The sequence below is a fragment of the Polypterus senegalus genome, chromosome 18 (assembly GCF_016835505.1).
Source record: "Polypterus senegalus isolate Bchr_013 chromosome 18, ASM1683550v1, whole genome shotgun sequence".
NCBI classification, from domain to species: Eukaryota; Metazoa; Chordata; class Cladistia; order Polypteriformes; family Polypteridae; genus Polypterus; species Polypterus senegalus.
The window spans coordinates 64,941,810-64,948,322 of NC_053171.1; the positions used below are offsets into that span (position 1 = coordinate 64,941,810).

General features: G+C 33.1%; 1 long non-coding RNA gene across 1 annotated transcript in view; it reads left to right on the forward strand.

Annotated features, from left to right (window-relative positions):
- LOC120518534 overlaps positions 1-6,513 on the forward strand; it is a 28,061-nt gene extending 21,548 nt beyond the window's left edge. Inside the window, exon 4 of the long non-coding RNA XR_005631251.1 lies at positions 179-6,513. This is a non-coding gene — a long non-coding RNA (uncharacterized LOC120518534). The remainder of the gene's footprint in view (positions 1-178) is intronic.

The following is a 6,513-nucleotide window of genomic DNA, read 5'->3' on the forward strand; positions in this document are numbered from 1 at the left end:
CTGGTTCCAGGCATTTTGTATTAGAGATACTCAACCTGTATAAAACACATACGACTTTATGTGTGGAAAAGCCTAACTACTGCATTGAACATATCCTTTACAGCACTGTTGAAGCATGTTTAGCTGGTTTATTGCACTTAGATTTTATGTTTTTTTTTTTGTTTGTTTTTTTCTCCAGATTTTAATTTCTGCAAGGACTGCCAAACAAGATTATAGCCTGCTTGGAGCCCCCATACAACCAGTATGTTGCCTTCTGTTCCAGAAAGACCAACAGCAACCCTCTGTTTCTGCAAAGGGCTTGATTGTAGCCCTGGAAGCAAAAACGGTTTAGCAATACAATTTTTAGTTCACAGCATTTTATTTTTGCCTTCTGGATTACATTTTTCCAAGTAGCACGCAAGCATTAAAAGCACATTTAGCACTTTTGGGGGGTGGGGGGGTATGAGTTAGTTTTACACTTAAAATCATCAGTGTTTGTGCCTCATGCACTGATATTCCACAGTATGAAGATCTTTGTGTTTTCAAACCTCTGCTTATTTCTTCACTTCCTTTTTTTTGTGTTCTAATGGATATGTATTTTTTTTTTTTAACTGATGGCGTAAGGCTAAGTAGTTGTTTATTGAAACGAAGAACAGAATATTTTAGGTTTGCTTTTGTTTCGAAAAGTTAGGATTTTCAGTGTCTGTTTAGACACTCTGCAGTGACAAATAAGCTTGTTCGGAAGAGGTGTAGGATATAGTGAAACACAGTTAACAAAATGAGCAAATCAAGGTAAAGTGGTAAAAAATCAGTTTTCGTACTACTTATGCATTTGCAGTGGAAGTGTTTATTTAACATTTTGCACTTAGTTTACAGACAGGAAAAATATTTAATTATTTTCTGCCCTTTGAACTGTGGTATGAATGTTGTGTATTTGATGACAGAAGAATCACTAGATGTCCTGAGCTACTAGTCCTTCTGTTACAGAGCAACTGTGTAAATGTTTATGGGTGTTTTGTTTTTTTTTTTTTTTTTTTTTCTTTTTGGGCTATAGATTATTAGATTACTGTACTAAAGCTTTGCATGGCTGAACCCTTACAATGTATTTCTTAAGAGTTTTTTTCCTATAATTCTGCAAAAGATTGTTTACACTTTTGTTTTTAGTTAATTCTTACACCTAATATAAGGACTATCACAGGTTGGATAACCTCGACAGACATCAGTATACTGAAAGGAAATTTTACTACATTTTTCTGAGGAGATTATTTTTTTAAAACCAACTGTTATCCAATTTTTTGTACCATTCTTAAAATAGCTAATTGATTCCAAGTCATACTACTCAGGCCAAAGTCTGGACTGATCAGTGCTGGACAATTTTCTATTTCTTTTCATTTGATTCAAAATGCAACATTAAAACTGCCTTTTAGGGAAGAGTAAAGGATTATGTTTCAGAACTAAGTGGATAGCTGATAGAAACAAAGTGTTTTATTTTTTTTTAGTTGTTTTTCTTGTTTTTAATATCACCTAAGTATGTGGGTATGTGCAATATGTTCTTTATAAATAATTGTGAAACAAGTGACAAGTTGTTTAAGAACAACAAAATCACCAACGTCTTCCATTTTAAAATGTATAGTTCCATGCGTATTAGCTTAACAGCACATGATAGTGCCATGTTAGTAGCCATGCATGTTAGCAATGCTTGCAAAACTAGCAATTTTAACAAGAATTGATATCTATTGGAGGTGTGGTAAGAGAATGAGGCATCCAGGTTGTTTGTTTTTATTTTATTATATTTTATTTTGCAAACCGAAAAGGCACTGAACATATTTAGAGTACTGTAGGCGTTGGGTGGTGGGGGGTGTTTAATTTGTAGACTTCTAGGCATTTCAACAAAACTGATTTTCGTGACACAATAACATGGAACATTTAGTTATGTGTTCAGTTTTAAATAATCCATTAGGTTTAGTTATCTTTGTAATGTAAATCTAAAATAAAATACTGTACAAGTATACAGTAATAAATGGAGGCTGCAAAACCAAAGTCTGCCTTCAGAAACCCTTTTAACACTTTACAGCACTTTTCCAATACTAGAGCATAGTTGGGTCTAGACTGCCCTTTATTCAATTTATTCATTTTTCCATTAACCAAAGGAGAGTTAGTTATATTTGTGCTTTGTATGCTAAGATTCAGCATGTTTTTTTTTTTTGTTTTTTTTTTTCATTTATTGTTTTCTTGTTAGCCCCTCATGTTCAGTGTGTACATTTTGAACAGTCTGTATGTACCACAAAAAGGTAATTGTGTGTTCTTTAAAAGTTTTGGCAGTATTGAATATTGTATAATGAAAAAGAGTAGGAAACAGATAAAATAAATATAGGAAAACAAAATTTACATGAACAGCTTCTTAAACCATTTTATACATACAGTGCTGAACATTGTTTAGCATCACCTTGCTTAATTCCAGAGTGTTTTACATACTATTATTAAAGTCATTTTCTAGCCCGTTTAGCCCTGAACATAGTCGCAGAGGGTGTTTGAGCATATCCCTGAAAGCACAGAGAGCAAGGCAGGAACAGAACCTGCACAGGGTACCATTCCATTGCACGGCAAACACACACACACACACACACCGCCCAATTTCTTGTGACCAATTTAACATCTCCAGTTCACCTAACCTTCTTACCTTTGGACTGTGGGAGGAAACCAGAGCACCCAGAGGAAACTCAAGCAGACACAGGGAGAACATGCAAGCTCTACACAGGGACGACCCAGGACGTGAACCCTAGTCTCCTTACTGTGAGATAGCAGTGCTACCATTGCGCCATTACACCACCCTGTTATTAAAGTAAAAGCATGAAATGTGAAAGAAAGCATAATAAAATACAAAATCCAATGCTCAATTACATGGTGCTTACCTTTTTTCAGCACTCAGTTGTGTGTGTAGTATATGCTTTGAACCACACAAAACTGAGAGAGTTTCATCACTCCTGAATGCCCTTTTCTTGTATTAAACAAGTCTTTATTGTGTAATCTGTTGTAATCCTTTGACCTCTGGAACAAAGTAAGAGTGCTAAGTGAGATTCAATTGCAAAGCTGTTTTAGTGAATATCAGGCTACAGAAATGTAGTACTTGGGTATTCAGTAGCAGATACATTTTTCACAGTATTTTTAGAGTTAAGCATTGAGCTTGCTAATTTTTTTGTTAATAACAATTATATATTAGTGGTATTCTCACTACTTTAACGTTTTTAATTATTTTTAATTAAGTATGAAAATGATTCATAGGCTGAGAGTCCAAATTTGGTCTGATGCTCCCGCATTCTCTGTATAGAAAAATGTTTTGATTTTATTTAAATTAATTAGCCAGACCCCCTAGAAGCCAATAAGTTAGTGTCCTGCCATTGATTAAACATTATTACATGCTTAAAAAAATAAAAAGGATGACTCAGCCTCTGATTACTTGCCCTAGGATGTCGATTATATTTTTGTCATATAAATTATTACATAATTACTAATGAATTAGTTCTAGTTATAGAAAGTAGAGTAGTGCTTAGCTAAACATATTTTAAGTGCAAAATACCTCATATTTTCAACTTCAGATAGCACACCATCTAGGTAAATCCTAATGCAAATTAAGCCATATTTTGATATTAGAATATTAGAAGCAATAATAATGTTATGCATGAACTAGTGTTGGAATGATACGATCATACAGTAGGTAGAATGAATAAACATGTATAGTGATTATTGTTAAATAATGTAGGAGAAAGGAGGCAAGTTTTATTAGCTGGATTAACGGTAGAAATCTGTCTATATTTTTACTTGTACTGCATGAATGGACTTGAACAGTCCTGTATTTCTGGTGTATTATGTGGGTGCAAAGTTATGAACAAACGATTTTCCAGTTCTTTTAGACAGCTTTTTCACTTGTCTGCTCAAACACAATATTTGTGTAGCTTGTATTATAAAAATGAACCAATTGAAAAAAATCTTTGAGATATTTTTTTTTTGCTGTAAATAAATTCCTGTCCAGATTCAGATCTCCCTAAGTCAGTGGTGATAATTTCCTTCAGTAGTTTTTTATTTTTTTTATTTTTTTATTTTTTTTTGTGTGTGTGTGTGTTTTTTTTTCTCCTATAACTAATATAACCAACAGGTTTAACATTCCTTACATTGAATACAGAGCCAGAAGAGATACCAGCAAGGGATCCCTACATATTTTTTTAGCACTATCATTCTTTCATTTTTAAATGCCAAACTCATGAAGTATTGTTTTTAATTTGCTAAGTGTATTCCTTTTAGTAAACCTAGCTGGAGATTTTTTTTTTTTTTTACTATTATTTGAAAACCTTGCAGCAAATTCCACATTTCACAATGAATCCTTGCTAAATGAAAAAGATGGATGTACTGGGGGTACACTTCTACAACAAACTCCTCTGTAGATAAGTGAACTGTAAACTTTCTTGACCAGTCTTAAGTGTGGTCTTGAATAGCTCTTTTCTTAGTAAACATCAGCAATGAATGGACGACTGGTGTTAACAACATATTCTGTATGAACACGTTGTCAGTACCACAATATCTTCAAAAAACAAGCTAACAGCACTTAACCTTTTGCCATGTTTTTATAATTTATCATGAGAAAGGATTTTTTTTTTTTTTTTTTAACTTAAAGACAAGGTACTGCAAATAAGAATATGCATGTTGTCAAAAGTGTTAAAATTAGTTAATCCTGGAAAGGAATGCATAATGCAGATTTAGGTGATATTTGAAAAAGCAATAGTACAAAAAAGTTCCAATGTATTGAACAAGTAGAGGGTGTACTGATGTGCATTTTGTAACTGTTGTCTATGAAGCCACTAAGTTACATGGCTTTCTCTGTGTTAATACAATGAATATTTAGTCTGATTAAAGTGTTCTGTTTTAGTGCTTTTGATCTTAATCGGAGGTTTTGGTGCAAAAAGCATAATTAGACTTGGTTGGACACATTTCTGACAATTGTATTTGTATACATTTTTTTTTTATTAACACTCATAATCCTTTCAAGTTTTCTGGTGATATAAGATCTCATGACAAAAGCAGCAAGGTTATGTTTAATTTTAATTTATTTTTTTAAGTCTCCTTTGTAGTCAATTATGAACAGTTGTTTTTTTCACACCTGCCGTCTGCATCTTAATATCTTAAACCACGCCATGTGTGTGTATTTTTGAAATCCTGATGCCTGTGACCTTGTGGAACAAATTTGGAGCACATCTCCTGATTATCTGTTACAAGGCAGTTAGTTGTTCCTATATTTGGTAAACCAGTCCTCAGACCTACATACTAGCTGGGCTGGAAACTTTAAAGCATTAAGGCAGTATCACCTCACTTAACTTGCTGATGTGCTATTGATATAAACATATCCTTTTCTGGTGATCAAGGTGTTTGCTATTTGGAACAGTATTTTGAGAAAGTAGCATTTGGTTGAAATTTTAAAATGTAAATGAAATGTTCTGCCAAAAGCACATGTAGCAGCAGGTATCAAATTTGGTTCAACTCCTGTTTCAGTAGCATCCTCCTCAATAATTCTCCAGAAGGAAGTTTGCCAGCCAGTTCTTGTTCATGAAAACATTGATGTTCGGTATAGAAACAACTTTTAATTAGAAAAACTCTTGTAAGATTTAGTTTTCTCAAATTTTAAGTTCTTTTAAAGATTATTAATTTTGGTGCACCTGACACCACACGTTGCCATGCGTTTGATTTATATGCTTCAGTTCATATATAAAATAAAACTTTGCACCCATGAGCTACGGTGTTATTTCTTTATCCTTAAAGCTTTAAAAGCTCTGTAATTAGTCTGATCAACTTAATATTTTGGTCCTTTTGCCGTTTTCCATCAGAAGTTTTCAGGTAAAAGCTTTATGTGGACTTGACACTTCTGGTAGTGATGAACCAAGAATGTGAAATATATCTGTACTGTGTATACTCAAGGAACAAAAAATGAATGCTTTGCTGAATTCACATATCCAACGTGTACAAAGTTTACTAGCAGCTGACATTTTCACATAGAAAGGAAAAAGGAAAAAAAGAAAGTTTTAGTGTTTCGGCCATTCTTTTTGTTTTTTTTTTTTACACACATATTTGTGTTTTACATAAAATAGCTTTGAAGGGTGAGCATTGTATTGATAATAGTTCAATTCAGTTAGGCACGTTGACTGGTAAAATTAGAGTATTTGAAATGGCATAGGTAGACTAGTATTTGTCCTTTTTTTATTTTATAAATCATGTTGTCTGTACATTTAATTACATGCTTTTCGTCCACAATCTTAGTTTTTCTTTTTTTTTCTTTTTTTTGGTTATACAATTCTGGGACATTTGTTTTAACTGGTATATTTGTTTTGACACAGTTTGCATTGAACTATGCACTTCACAGATGAGAATATGTTGATATGTTAATGGAAATGAGAATTCATGTGAAATGGTTTTGTATATTTGCAACCTCTGTATCAAAACTTCTGCAGCAATAAAAGCAGCATGGTGCCATTGGAGCACTAGAGTGTA